Source organism: Crassostrea angulata, chromosome 9, assembly GCF_025612915.1.
Source record: "Crassostrea angulata isolate pt1a10 chromosome 9, ASM2561291v2, whole genome shotgun sequence".
In the NCBI taxonomy this organism is placed as follows: Eukaryota; Metazoa; Mollusca; class Bivalvia; order Ostreida; family Ostreidae; genus Magallana; species Magallana angulata.
Genome location: NC_069119.1, coordinates 8,421,325 through 8,438,045, shown reverse-complemented (window position 1 = coordinate 8,438,045; position 16,721 = coordinate 8,421,325). Strand labels below are relative to the sequence as shown.

At 33.2% G+C, this 16,721-nt stretch overlaps 1 protein-coding gene across 1 annotated transcript in view; it reads left to right on the top strand.

Moving 5' to 3' along the window:
* Positions 1-9,487: 9,487 nt before the first annotated feature.
* The window catches only part of LOC128163259 (5-hydroxytryptamine receptor-like), a 63,436-nt gene continuing 56,202 nt past the window's right edge, over positions 9,488-16,721 (top strand). Inside the window, exon 1 of the mRNA XM_052826802.1 lies at positions 9,488-9,816. The gene's annotated coding sequence lies outside the window, so the exon portion shown is untranslated. The remainder of the gene's footprint in view (positions 9,817-16,721) is intronic.

The window sequence follows — 16,721 nt, the reverse complement described above, 5'->3', positions numbered from 1 at the left end:
AGATGAATTTTTCTTATTTCAAATCTTAAAAGTGAATGGAGAGGTGATCACTGTCAAAACCAAAAAACACTGAAAGAGTAAAGTCAAGAAAGCATTTTTCAATGCATGTATAAAGTAAAAAATACAAATACAAATGTTAAAAGAGAGGTAACTGATAAAAATATATTAAATATTACATGTGATCAACAAAGAAAATAATACCCATTTCCTGCTATCATAGGTACACTCTTTTTATGCAAAAGAAGGCAGCTTGCATGCAAAGAGAGGTAACTCTTGTAAATAAAGTGATCTGTACACATCATAAGAGAAATCAAGAAAATTGTTGCTATATAACGGTTAAGTTCTTATATCCATAAAAATTTTTTTGGCACTTTTGGTTGGCAGAAAACGATTGGCCTCACCTGTATTCAACAAATTCATAGTCGTTCCTTTTCGAATTGGTCAAGCGTGATATAAATTGCCATTCGAATTTAAGAATTTTGATCTTGCCAACTTTAATAATTTTTCTTCAAATTTAAGAAACTTTTATTAAGTGAATATGACTGAAATCATCGCTGTCCATTTTTAAGGATTGCGTACAATAAATTTAATATTTTTTTTTGGGGGGGGGGGGGGCGTAGAATAATATTTCACAGTATACAAAGACGATGCAAGTGCATGAATATTTATTCTAACCGTCACGAATATTTCACCATCTTCAAATTACAGCAACAAATTGAATTACTGATAATATTATCATAAAGGAGCTGATTTTACTGAATAACTTGTGTAGGATGTATTGCATATGGTTATGAAGAAGAGTAACTAGGTAACGAGAGAGAGAGAGAGAGAGAGAGAGAGAGAGAGAGAGAGAGAGAGAGAGAGAGAGAGAGAGAGAGAGAGAGAGAGAGAGATGGTATCATTATCATTAATATTTTACTCAATACATACCACGACATCACATAAACATTTTAGCTTTACGTAATAAATCTCGAATGTGACAAAACCCTATTATTAATAATTTGTTACGAGGATTATAGACAAAAGGACACGTGATATTTATGCTCATACCGATAACCATCTGAAATCAAATAAAATGTGTCTCGATGCACGAGGCCCATTACAATAAACATTTATTAGTTGCATTAATTGTTAAAACTCGTTCCGAGTTGATCATTTTTAAAATCACAATCCAGTTGGGGATTAAACATGGCTTTAGATTTAGAATAATTTTTGTGTGTTTTAATGATAAATGGCATCAAAAGCACTTCATACAGTACGGATGCTGTTATTGTGGGTTTTTCTCAGGTGGTTACGATTTAATCGACGTGTTTCAATAATAAAGTTAATGTGCCCTGACAGCATAAAGCAACATCAAGCTCACGTATTTCATTTTATTTTTTTAATTTTTGTCAATTTGCTCACCGATTTTAACGCGCCACAAATCAAGATTAATCTGAATATCGCTACCTGTTCGGTTATTGTCATTACCTGCAAGTGTTATCTTAAATAATTAATTAAATGTTGCCTGTTGTTTACGTGAAAAAGGGATACATTCTAATAATCCATGCATCTTTATTATATTTAAAGGACATCTTTTATTTGAGCTTGAGCACTTTTTGGATGCAATGCAATTTTATTGAAATTATTTGTTTGGTGTTTTTTTTTTTTTTCTTTCGTTTGTTTTTTTCTCTTAAAGAAAATAATTGATACGATTACTTCTTCAATTTCTACGTGAGATTATCATTTGATAAAAAATCATCTCTGAATCATCTTTTCTAAAGAATTCAATATATATGCATTCATTACACTCAAAACACCGCATTCTGGGAATAAAATTCCAAACTTCGATCTTTAGAAAAAATACATGTATTCAAAGTATTAAAAGAAATACATTTAATTCTTTTTCCTGCTTTGATAAAATTAAATTGTTCTTTTCAAGGTGAGATTCTTTATAAAAAAGAAATACGTTCGCTTATTTGATATCATTGATTTCCTGTTGTAATGAAAATAAAACATATTTCTCCTTGAGAACAAATTGTTTTGTCCTTCCTCTTGGCAATTGCACATGCAAATAAACTACTCTAAATTATTCCTATTCCCTTTATTTTTATTTTTTTTAACTAAACTAATGTCTATCCACATGCAAATAAAGCTATTCTTAATTTTTTTCTATTCCCATTGTTTTGATTTTATTATTTCAACTAATGTTTCATCAACATTCATTCAAACGATCGTAAACTGCTCTCACAGAGGAAAATCATCCATTTTCGTTCTCTTGTTTCATGCCAACGAAACAATTAATTTTAAAATTGTATAATTTTTTTCTGTAATTTCACAGTCGTGGGAGATGAACAATATGCATTGTTATAATAAAAACGATATTTACATTTACCCAGTTGCCATTATCAACCAAATATTAAAAATACATGTTCAAGTCATATTTTCCAGAAAATATCCAAGGAAATGCCGTAATGATATTTTTTCCTGTACAATTGAAGTCTTTTGTTCATGATTTTTTTTTCATTTTAAATCTGTTTTTTTTCCTATCAATATTTATGATAAAGTATACTCAAGGAAAGAAATATTCTCTCTTGCAAAATTTAAAAGAAAATTGTCAAATCAACTTTATTGTTCCTTTAAGTTACAGAGCCAGCTCAAAGTTAAGGGCGCATAACTCTACAACGAATGAAAAACGTAGAAAAGCTATTTTTAAAAGTGTAATAAAATCCCAATAGCATGTTACTCGGAAATTGCCGGTCCGTTTTCTCATCAATATCGTCATTTTGGCATGTCGGTTTTTACAAGGCATTCTTATTCTTCCCCAGTAAGTAGCCAATACTCCCCCATTGAATTGTTTAACAACTATCACACGTTTGCCTCCGATCCTAATTGAGCGAAGATGAACAAATTATTTTTCCTATTTCCGTTGTTAATTCATGTTACATGGCAAGGCACCGATGAACACATTTTCTTTAAAATTCTCTTTTCATAGGCAGAAACTCGAATGATTCGTTCTTCATTTACTTAATCGAAGTGCATATATACATTCGATGGATATTTAATAATCATTTTTTTTAACCTTACAGAATTTTCAGCAATTTTTCTGGTCGGTTTTCAGGAAATACTTTTCTTTTTAATTTATTTTTTCAAAAACGAATCCGACATTTTATCCGAAATATCTTTTATAACGTTAAATCTCGCGTAAATTATAGACAGTCAGATTTTTGGAAACCGCTAATTATCGTTCCTGATAAAAACATTTAAAATGACATCACGCGCTCGATAGATTTTCGATGCTCTGAATTTGCCAACAAATAATTTCAAAAATTGTTTTTTCTTGCTTTGCTGTCGGACAAAAACAAATTATGAAAAAAAAATTTAAAAAGAATTATCTAGGGAAATTCACGGCATAATCTCTCCCTGCCGTTGGCTTTATCCCTCCATAAACGACATGTCGTCCATTTTGGTAAATCCTTGCAAGATTTCCCCAGATAATAATGCAGCTTGAGCACTAATTCTGCACAATGGAAGAAGATGCTTTAGGTTAAATTGTTTTTATGCATCAATTTGTATGTCAATTTATATGTCATCGCAATGGTATTTGATCACCATATGCATTGTTAAGAACTTTAGACGGAAAATCTCTGTTTTATCGGTTTTTAAATGTCTGCTTCGTACATCATTATAAGTGACTATGATTACATCCAACTTGTCCAATCAGTTTTAACCCATTTCAATTCAAATTTTATTTTTACGTTATTATGTCTGTCTGTCTGTCTGTTTGTCTGACCGTCTCTTTATATTTCAGTATGTTATGCAAGTCGAGAAAATAAGGGTCGAATGCTTTTAAATTTGGGATCCAGTCATCCAGACTGCATGAACAACTAACAGAAGGCATGTTTTGTACTTTGCACGAATCAATTTGGTAAAAAAAAAAAAAGTTTAAGGTAAATACACTTAATAAAAAATTTAAACCTTATTCACAACAATTGCCAAAATGCATAGAAAGGGTTGTCTTACTTCGCGTGCACATCGAACACGTGTTCATTTCCCACGTAGTGTATAACGTTTGCAATCATATCAAAGGCGAGCATGATTCCAAGTACTAACAACGTGTGGTCATTTAAATCAGGTTTTTTTTAAATTAAAAACTCATTTTTTAGAGTTCTCTCTGTCACTGCACGATCTACTATAATATAGTAGTGTCATTTTGAATTTACCGGGTTAAAGTAAATACTAGTACATTGTAAATCTTGTATTTACTGCCACCCAATAATTTCTAAATTTACAACAAGACAGTCGATCGAAATTAAATATTGTGCCAATGTTCGACGACATAACAGCAGAACATTAAAGAAAGGTATGACACTGAATATCTTTAGAATTTAAGGATTTTAAAGTATTTCTTTCATAAAGCTAAAGGTCGTAAACTTTAGTCAAAATTTCAGCTTTCACAAACTACTTAATACATGTACAAATGTACATAGATTAATACCGTAAATGTGTTGGCAGTAAAACACTTCAGTATTGACACAATAATCCTAACTGACGTATTGAGTTTGATTTTTTTTTGTATGCGGTAACAAACCTTTTAAATCCATTTTAACAAGACCTTGGACTATGAGTAAAACGTAGCTATCTATTTCTTGCGTCACAACAAGTTAATATGATGCTGTTTCAAGCGAAATATACACCGATTGCGTAGTCTTAGCTCAAAAGCTAGACAATTTTGTTGATTTCTAAGAGCTATGACTGAATGGCCAACAATGAAATTGAAAGGCCAACGTCAAATTGCTGTTTGACACAATTTTCCAAAGTCCAAGCTCTAGTTAAAATGGTTATATACTGCGCACAAATTCTGACTTAAGGTTATGCGAGCTCTGTGGTCTTTTGGACCTTGACTTCAGTCTATTTGGTTGGTGTGTCGTTGGATATTCCCTACCATTGAATTGGCTGTTATTATTTTCTTTAAAACGCTTTTTAAAAAAAATCTTTGCGCCCAGTGAAGTGTTCGGAACAATAAAATACTATTGAGTCATTTCAATTTGAAGGGGTCAAATTTTGTAAGCTGTCAATTTTCTAATGGCGAATTTATGAAGTAAAAACCTTGTGGGTTTGTTGTACGTCTAATAAATAAAGACCGTCATTCAGAATTTATTTAGGAAGTAATTAAAATCGTGGTAAGGGAGACCACCGAAATCTACCAGAAATTGAGCAACTATTAATTCTTATTATTCTTAAGTATCTGAATATGTCGAGGCACGAATAGTGCTTTCACCGCTAATATGGCGGAAGTCGATGATGAAATGGGAATTATGCGCATTTACGAATTTATTATCTTTGAATAAGTCTTATTATCTAACGAATATCTTAATATAATATAATTTTAATTTATTTAAAGATAAAGGGGAAAGGACTTTAAATTTTCAATCATTATCTTATTATAAAAAACTTGATAATTAAAACTGACATTATTTGCATGCCGATATACATGTAGTAAATGTAAGGAATTGAAATCATACTGAAGTATTATAATACTGAGAAATAAATGACTGAAATAAATAAAGTTTTCACCAACAATAATATCCGAAGTAGCACAGAAATATCCGAAAAGTAACGATGAAATGGCGAGAAGTAACAATGAAATGGCGAGAAGTAACAATGAAATTGTGAAGTAACGAAGAAATGTCCGAGAGTTAAGTATGATTTGGCCATGAAGTAACGAAGAAATGTCCGAGAAGAAACTAAGATTTTGCCGTGAAGTAACGAAGAAATGATTGAGAAGCAACAATGAAATCCCGTAGAGTAACGAAGAAATGGCCGTGAAGCAACATTGGATGCCGTGAAGTAACGAAGAAATGGCAGAAAAGTAACATTGAAATGCCGTGAGGTAACGATGATTTGGCCGTGAAGTAACGAAATGGCCGTGAAGTAACAATAAAATGCCGTGAGATAACGATGGTTTGGCCGTGAAGTATTAACGAAATGGCCGTGAAATTACAATAAAATGCTTGAGGTAACGATAATTTTGTCGTGAAGCAACAATGGAATGCCGTGAAGCAACAATAAAATGCCGAGAAGTAACGAAGAAATGGCTGTGAGGTAACTATGAAATGCCGTGAAGTAACGATGATTTGGCCGTGCAGAAACGAAGAAGTGGCCGAGAAGAACAAAGAAATGCCCGCGAAGAAACAATTGGACAGTTATGGTGGTCTCTATTGGAAGGGACCGTCACTGTCCGTCTATTTCTTGTACAGCTTAAGACACGTACGTCGCCTAATGATACCAATATCGATTGTACACACAAACTTAAATACCGAGTTGTTTGTCTGAACACGGAGCGGCTACCAGAGACAAATTGGGAAAACAAGACGTGTGATGGATCTAGCTGTAATGTTTACATAATGAACGCCATTGCCCAGCTTTCCTCTGGGATACAGAAGAGAAGGTCTTTTTCAGCCTTGATGGATGTTTTCTTTATTCTGTCTCAACATGCTATTTTTCTTTTGGATTAGGTAGTTTTGTTGAGAAAGAGAGAGAGAGAGAGAGAGAGAGAGAGAGAGAGAGAGAGAGAGTATTGTTCATCCATTGCAATATGAGCTTGTTAAATTAAAACACAATATTCTAACTTTTAAAATATATGTTTTACTCTTATTAAGTTTAACTCAATTTGTCAATTTATACTCTAGAGCACTGTTGTTCCTAAACAGACAAGACAGAAGAATAAAACAATTTCTGTCACAATTTGTTAATAAAACCCAGGTACAATAATAATGAACATTTAATCAAGGCAATAAACATTGTAATATAGAAAAAAAAAATATAGCATTTGCGCCAAAAAGATAAATATCACGCATGAATTAATCATTGCAGTGTAAGCCTTTGCGACCCATTGTTCATGCATTCCGCTGTTGCTTTCTTTATTAGCTAAACGAAGTTGCGAAATGGGAAGTTAAACTGCGACAAACGTACAAGGAAAATGCTTTATTACTGCCGGTAAATATAGTTTCGCGACAATTTACCACAATTAAACTTGACGACTAGTCTGCATTTCATTCCTTTCACACGAAGAACTGATTTAGGTCTATCTTGCAAGTACATTGTAGACTTCATTCACAGCCAATGTATCTAATCACAGGTAGCCATTGGATCAAGGATTTTTTTTCATTGGAACCAAACAGCAGAAAAGTGTTAAACTAAAAGAGACGTAAATGATTCACACATTTGCCTTTGGTGCCGAAGTTATATTTTTTCCGCTGTTCAGCAGAAAATAATTTGTTCTTACGTAATTCATACCTCATTCTAATCCTATAGGTGTTTGGTCTTTTAATCGCGTGTGAAGGTAAATATTGTTTCACTTCACTTAATACCATTTTCAATCAAGATTGAAAAATTCATTTAGACTTAATCTAGCACTAGTTATGAAAACATACCTGATAGGTTTGTGAACGAAGAAGGAGCGGTGTAAAATAGTGATATAGACTGAGCAACTTGTGGCACTTTCTAGGCAACAATTTATCGCGATTATAGACTTTACACTTAAGAATAAAACAATTCACTTCTGATCTATTAAAAAACCTGCTGAATGCTGAACGGATTAGGTAGTTTTGGAGAGAGAGAGAGAGAGAGAGAGAGAGAGAGAGAGAGAGAGAGAGAGAGAGAGAGAGAGAGAGAGAGAGAAGAGAGAGAGAGAGAGAATGCACAAACTATTAGAAATAAATCCTGTACATTTACTGTGTATGTGATATGTACTGAATACTGTGCACTAGTATGGACTTCTTCGATATTTTAGTTGCTGTCGTACGCTTCTTTACTGAAGTAGCTACTTTAATTGTGTCTTTGTGTTGTCATGTACTGTTAAAATTTTTATTTAAAGGTATTTGTAGACCATCTGTCATTGAAAAAAAGCCATTAATATTGCGCTTAATTTAATTAATTTTTCAAGTCATACCATTTCGCTGCCATTACCATTTCAAATTGGAAACTGACTTAGTCATTTCTGGATGATTGTATCAAAAAACATTACACAAAGTCTCTTAATTAAAGATCAAGAATCAAAGGGATTAAAAAAGCACTTAAATCCAGATCGTAATTAAGATATCCATTTTCTCTTTCATTTCAGACATGTCGGCACGTGATTTTTCGGAAAGTCTCGGTCAATATCAGACATTATGAAGAAGACACATCTCACACCCAAGCCATCGCGAACCGTAATTACCTACAATTAACACAGGCAGGATACCATCGATGCGTTCCGAAGATGGAAGTCATGTTTGACTTTGAGGAACTAATGGATATAAGTGCCATCGTTACTCTATGTACAATTACAACATATTCAAAACTAGTAGACTTTTGGACTGCAAACCAACGAGACCATTTCTCTGATCATTTGTTAACCTGGAGTTGATTGGTCCAAGAAGCAAGATGGAGAAAGCAAGAAAGATAGACATAAACAGAGAGAGAGAGAGAGAGAGAGAGAGAAAGAGAGAGAGAGAGAGAGAGTATGGCACCACTATAAAACAATGCAAAAATCAACAATGCAGTCAAGAATTCTAGTAGAGTCTTGAACAAAAGGTTAACAACAGAATGACCATCTATTGATCAAGCCTGATTCTTCTAGCCCCTCCAATCAGACGAGGTATTCTCTGATGGCCTCGCGCTTGTAGGCGGCAAAAATAGCACCAAGGTGAACTTGTACGGCATTCATCACTAGATCTCGGTTACTGTGATGGGAAACCGAGACAAGAATTATGAAACAAATAAAAAAAGGAAATGATAATACCCCCCCCCCCTCAACAATCTGCATCTCCCCAGACCCAATTGAAATGACAACCCATCATTTCCCATGATAATAAATTAAAGAAAAAATAAAAACCACAATCATTTTTGGCCCTCCTATAAGGATGGAAATAGAAACAAACAAAGAAACAGACAAAAGCTGAAAAAAATGAATAAATTGATAATTCATATACATGTACAATGTATGAGCTTTTTGATATTGCATCATTGTCTTTATGTACAATGTACCATGTTTAAGTGGTGTTGAGTGAAGAAATGAACTTGGAAGATGAAATTGGAAAATGTTAGGGTATTTTTTTGCTGTTTTTTTTCCTGTTGCTTGTCTCTTCATTACTACTTCCGGTTCGTCTCTGTCTCCGAGCTCAACTCCCTTCAGCCTCACATTGCTTAATTAAGATCAAATCAAACCAGACATGCGCCAAGGAAAAAAAACTGTAAGGAAGAATATAATAATGAAGAAAAATAGCTGACGATTGCGCTAATTAATGTCTAGAGGCACGTTTGACTAAATACCATTTCCAGTTATTGAATTATAACAGAAATTAACGCTTTTGTGCTCCATAGAGACGGGGGAAGATCGAGAGCGAATTACCTCCAAAAGACGCTGACGGATTTCCCGGCTTTCGTGCTAAACAGAGAAAGCCTTTCTTTCTTATGTAAATACTAAATGAGGTGCAAAAACGGACGGGGATTGATTCATCATCGGGCTTTGTGAGGCTCAGTACATTACAGCGGCCACGTCTGTCCAAACTCATCTCTCGCAGGGTAATTATTTCATATAGGATTTATATTTACAGAAAATGGAACGAATTCTCGCTTTAATTTAAGTAACTCATCGAGCAAGGAATAACGAAGTTGTGCTTTGTGATTGAGACTTGTCACACGAACTAGTGAGCGTTTTTGGTTCTTTCTTTTTCAAATCATCGTGGTCACTTGGATGTTTTTGTTTTAAATTACATTATCCAGATGGTTTATGGTGGACTAACATAATATTGTGTATGGGCAACTTTTAAATAGATATAAATAGACGAACAGGTAAGTGAAAAAAATATATATGATTTCCATATATTTTGATTGAAATCACTTTTTTGAGATGCACAACTTAATTATTTCAGTACATGTAAGTCCCAAATGAGTTTCGAATCGTTGCTACTTGGAAACCATGAATGAAATTGATATGTTTAAATCTGATGTGCAGTCAAAAGTTGCTCACGAGATTTTTGAGGAAAATTAAGATACATTGTAAATCATATTAACGCAAATTAGGAATATTAAAACACACATAGTAAGTACTGATCTTTCAATATGCTACATGCAGGTTGACATATATCGCACATGCTACAATTATTTCATCTGTGTTATAGTTTGGAGACATAAAATTTACGTTCCAAAAAGTTTATTTAACATAGAAATGAATATATTGATTATGAATATCAAAATTTTTCCAATTGCAAGTCTTCTTCTTCTTTTTTTATTTTTTTTTATTTTTGCTTTTTGTTTTTTTTTTTGTTTTGCTTTCTAAGTACTTGCATTACAGGTTTATGCAAAACACGAATTAATGATAATGAAAAGTAAGTTTAGTGTTCCATGATAGAATATATATCAAAACGTCTTATACTCCGAACAGTAGAGTAGGATAAACATGTTTCGTTTACTAGTACATGCACTTGCAGCATCATTGATCAAAGGCAAATGAAGAAATTTTGTGTACTACGTAAAATATAGATATCGATCTTTTTATGATATCACACAATTCTACAGATCTACTCCAAGATTTCACTCGCAATCAATGACCCCGACACTCTTGGATGTCATTAAATGTAACCTATAAGAACTAAGAGTTCAATCGACTGAGATTTGTGGCGATTTAGATGATACAGAAAATCGAAGGAATAACTATTATTATTTGTGTACAAAGACGTGATAAGGGCGTCAATAATTTGTCTGTGAGATCATATAAATGGTGATATAATCTCTGTTTGTGTTTCCCCATGTTTGTCTATTTATCTGTCTCTCTTCTCTTTGATTATCTCAATATTAAATCGACGTCTTATGTCCTTGGGGTCATACATGTTGTTAAAGTAGGCAACGAACCAGTGAATTTTATCTTATATGTAGCTAATGAGACTAATGACATATCATTAATGGCCTAACTACTAGTCATCTATTTTCTTTCTAATTATTTGCGTATGTGCAACTAAACAATTAAGAGGTCCTTAGCACTGGTATTAACATACAGACATTCCATTTGGGTATTCGGGGAAATAATGTTTGAAATAAGATTTAATTCATGTCTTTAGGACAAAAAATCTGAATTAATGAACGTATTTATATCATACCAGCGCCGGGTCTTCAATGGTCTCTTGTGACGTCATAATACCATTAAGGTGGTATTGGACACCTCCACATTGTGACGTATTATTTATCAATAAATAAAATCAAGCATTATTTTTAAATAGTTTCTCTCCCAGATTTGTCAACTAACAGAGTAGCGCAGTGGGTTAGAGGGTTCACCATGGGTCTGTAAGTCACAAGTTCGAATCCCGCTGGGGATTTAAAACATTTTACATTTCCATATTTTTAAAACGTATTTTTTGATTAAATACTGTAAAACTTGAAGATTCTAAACCGATGAAAGTAGTTTATTCTTATAATGTACTTTAATCCACATTAATATTGACAGATGACCCATGCAACCTTAAGGTCACACGACACATTCCTTAGTTATAAATAACCTTTTCCAGGAATTCGGTATTAATTTACTATTCTACTTTGATAAGCTTTCTTGCAAAAATAATTTTGGAAATCCATTTCGTTGAAAAACTGGATATTTTCATTGGAACTCTTTTTTGCGAGGAGATACAAAAAGGATGCTCGAGGAACGTGTCGTCTACGGGACGTGAAACAGTAAAACAATCGTTAATAAGACTTGAAAAAATAAAATAGTTGAAAAATAATTATGCTTTCAGTTTAAACTGGAATTATTTAAAGTAACAAGCGCAATCAAAGGATAATAAGTGACAAAAGCGTTCATCATTTATTAGTGGAAGCGACTTAACAAAGGAATCGTTTTGAATTACAAATTAAAGTTAGTGTCTCAAGTGGATGGTGAATAATTTCGACAAGTCTTACGATAATTAAAACCAGATCGGGAAAAATAACTGTCTTTAAAGTATATTGTATTATGTACATACTAAAGATTAAATTCAATTTTTGGTATCACATCCAGATTTTTGTGGTTGAGCAGAAATGATATTTAACTTTATCGTTGGTAATTGAAAATCATAAAAAAAAAATATAGATTGATGAACTACATAACCAATAAATACATGTAAATAGATAAAAAAAAAATTATTAAAATCATCTAACCAAATTTGCCCAATATTTCGATCTGTGACAGATCTCGTTACGAAACTTAGATTTGAAAATTATTAATCTTATCGTAGTCCGATAATACTAATGCATTGAACATGTAATGCAATGTGTAAGTAATACAATGTACATATAATACAATGCAATGTAATGCAACCCACTCGCCTGTATCCCTAACTGACTCTCTTGGAAGACTGACATAAATAGCGCAGTAATACACCAATAAATTGGGTCGTAGTACGCGATGACCTTAGCGTAACACCCACTCACCGCTTGTGTAAATACAACACAATATAGTGCAGATAAACAAACAGCAAAAACTCTTGTTATAATGACGTATTCATACGCGATCGAATAGAGAGAAAACCTGTACGAGTGTCTCATTTTACTGTGAGTTCTGATTAGAGAGATAATGTAGGGATTAGAGGAAATAATTGTGTGCTTACTTACTGGCCAGCCCCCGGCAGCTGACGGAAGGTTGACATTAAGAGGTTCTTGATTCCCCTATGTTGTAGATGACTCCATCTGGCTGTAGAGGGCAGTTGTGGTCATTTACACCACTAATGGGACCAAGACCTCTTTTTTCTTCATATGAATGTTATAATGGTAACCTTTTTTGAAGCAAAGGGACTATACAAATACTGTTAACATAGTTTTATTAGCGGTAACTTTATTTAGCGAATTACCATTGATTATACATTGATTCGCTGCGACTTATTTTTGCGTCAAATAAAATGAAGATCATTTTTTATAAACATTCATGTGCTCAAGAACTATTTAAGGGACTGATTTGCGGCGTGAAATATTTACGACCAGAGCATTTTCTCTCGCGCAAATACATTGTAAAAGTTATTCTATAATTAACAAGACACCCCGAGCGAAGCGGATGTTGACAATGGTTTCCGAGGGATGTCAATTTCATCTGTTGCCCTCCAAAACAGGCACTATATATTTCCTTATACGGATTTCTTAATTTTAAGGAAACTTTACTGCTTTTGATTTTTTTTTTTAGAATTGATCAACAAATAAACTTGTGCGAACCGTACGCGCATAATTTACGCGCATGTTACAATCGTTGTGTTACCCGTTGCCAGGTGTGTTGCTAACGCTGCGAGTAATGGAACAGATTATAAAGTGCGTCCAAAACAATCAAATTTCAGTATTTATCATGAAAGTATGATAAATGATTTTTGTTTATATTTCAGAAATTTCAATTCATGTAATTACATGTAGATAACATTATAAAGTACCTGTATGTAACGTGACAAACTGTTGACAAACATATTTTCAAAGCTTTCTGAAGTTGAAGTTTTAAATTGCCCGACAATATAACTAGCGAATTCTGTTTTACTTCCAGTGGATTCTTCAAGAAATTGAAGCAGATTTATCTCAATTTTTGTTAAGTTTTTAATATGCGAGAAAAGAAATGAAAGAAAGGTTAAGAACATGTATGACAAAAGACTAAGTGAATTAAATTATAAGTTGTTAAATACTATTTTGAATTGTAATTCCTTTCAATACAAATGTTAATCAAGGTCCATGCAAAATGTGAATTCTGTCCGTGAGAAAAGGAAGAGATTAAGCACCTTCTATTTGATTGTCTAACTGTACAAAGATTGTGGCAAAAACTGTACAAAGATTGTTGCAAAAATTGAATAGTATTTTGAATTTCGATGTATGCTGGAAACACGTCATTATAGGATTCTATTTAGAAAAAAAATTCAAAAAGTTTATTTTCAAATACGATTATATCATATGTATCATTTGTGGTTTATAAATATAAAAAGTAGAATGAAAGAAAATTTTCAATCATGTAACACACTTTTCAATTTTTTCAAAAGGGATCTCTCTAAAGAAATGGATTTGATGTTGAATTTTTCAAAAACAAAAATATATAGAGGTAAAATAGTAGAATTCATTCGATTGTTATAATTTGTTTAACTGCTTGTCCTGACCTGGGGCAATCAGATATTGTAAAGGGTTGCATATTTCTGAATAAAATATATCATAAAAGAAAAAAGAGTAGTTCACATACGTTGGTGGAATTAGATCTAACTCTTTTAAACCTCTACACTAAACTAGATACTAGTATTTCCCGATATTTAGATGACTTTTTCGTTAGCAGAACTAATGTAAACCAGCTTTTATTCTCGCCGACTTTATTTCGCGATTTGCCGGAGATAAACAGGTTCGCGACGACTATTTTTCGCGACCATGCTTAATCCACACTCGTTTATCACCTATACGACAAAGACTAGTTAACGGCGAGAAATATTCGCGACGAAGAGGCTCTCGCGAATCTCGCAAAAATTTCTCGCACGCAAATAAAATTTGGATTACAGTATCTTGTCGATCTATAGTTTGAGAGAAAGTTTAGAGTCAGTTGATCCATACATATTGTATCACTATAAGCACCAGATTCTGATTTGGGGAATGTTCCTTGCAGTATGAGGTACTGTAAACCAACTTTTATTCGTGTGCGAGAAATTTTCTCGAGGTTAGCGACAGCCTTGTCGTCGCGAATATTTCTCGCCGCGAACCAGTCCTTTGTCTATTGTTTTTATAACAATACAGACCTGGAGAAGGCTTGGTCGCAAACATTAGTCGTCGCGAACCCGTTTATCGGCAGTTAATCGCAAAATAAAGTCGCCGCGAATAAAAATCGGTTTGCAGTATGCTGATACGTATTTCATATTCATTATTCAACCATTTCGTATCAGTCTGTTAGATATATTATTGAGAAGACACACTCTGACTTTAAACGTAATCACTATGGGCAAATTACTAAAGTTCAGGGTCTTTTATCAAGATAAAGGTTAATTTGCTCAAAATGATTTATACTAAGCCATGTTTAAACTTAAATAAGCCCGAGTGGGGATACCAAGTATTGCTTTGTCATCTAATGAAGTGGATTTTGAATTCTATTAAAATTTCTTTGATATAGGCTAAACAAATGTACTGATGGTTCAAACAAAACGACTCAGAAATGTAATTCTATAGTGTGTATACATGTTATAAAGTATAATAGCACTTACAGCATTATGACATAGAACCATTTTAACAAGAGCTTGGACTTTGGGTAGTTGGTGTCAAACAGCAATGTGACGTAGGCCTGTCTATTTCATTGTAGGCCACCCAGCCATTGCTCTATGAAATCAACAAGATCTGTCTGGCTTTTGAGCTAGGACTACGCAATCGGTGTATAATTCACTCGAAACCAGCGTCATTTTTAACTTGTTTTGACGCAAGAAATTGATAGTAACGCCCCACTGAAAGCCCAAGGCCTTGTTAAAATAGTTCTAACAGAAAGCTAGATATTGCTATAAACTATCATATACATGTGCTTGTTTTCACAGAAGAAAATATGGACAGCTAATAAATATTAAGGTATCTTAAAAAAATTCTTCTTCCATCGCATTTAATGCCAACAGTAACATTTTTGCATTTCCAACCAATATATACTATTCATTCTCAAAATATAGATAGTTCATTCATGAATATTCACCAGCAAGAGTTTGTCAATTGTCATTAGTCTTACGTTGTAAAGATTTCATATAGTTTGTTTATGAATATTCATTAGCAAGCTTTTGTCAATTGTCATTGGTCTTGCGTTGTTAAAGATTTTATCCACATTTATCGACATTTTATAATTATTATTGCTCTACATATTTAAAGATGGTAAGTCAAGAGAGGTTGATTATTTTGATTTCAAATATGGCGGTCCATGGAATCAAAATAAATTGGACTGAATTAATACCATTCGAACGCGATCTGATACAATTTTACAAACATCAAATTGCCTCACCCTGTGTCTACCAATCAAAAGAGCTTAGGATAAAGTAAAGTTCGTGCTAGTGCATAATTTTCTTCACGTGAAAGAAAAAGAAGAAAATTACAGCAAACATTTGAGAGCAGTGGTGCTTGATTAAACGACATCCTGCATCAGTTGTGACAGTTGTCGACAAAGGACGCGAGTTTAAACACAGAACTCTCGCGTAACCACCAATAAAAACACACAACTCTCGTGCAGCTGCCGATTTCTCCCTTAAAAACAAGTCGTCCCTGATATGAAAAGGTTATTATTGGAGTCTCTTCGTGTGCTTTTGATGGGTTTGCCGATAGCTTTTTTCCCTTTCTCTCTCTCTTTTGGGACTAAAAGAGCATGATCTATTGTTGTTTTATGTTCCATTTAGTTCAAGACGATTTGCATTTATTTAGCCCTCGTGTTGTTTTTATTTTGCTGCATTATTGGTGCAAGGTTCCTTGATATAAACATGGTTGTATATAAATTTTAACAGATTAAAAAAAAAAAGTTTTTGAAGAGATAGTTAAAATGGCGAGGTCAAAGAGGTCAAATGCTCTATCATAACGTATTTTGTATACAATCTTGTATATAAAAAAAACTTAACAATTTGTTCTCATGATGTTTTGAAGAACTATCCATCAATTCTGCATTTTTTTCCCAGCATGCATTGCAACAAGTGCATGTATCTGCCTTACGTGATATTCAAATATATTTAAATATGTAAGAATTATTACTACATATGAATTACTTTAAATTTGGATAA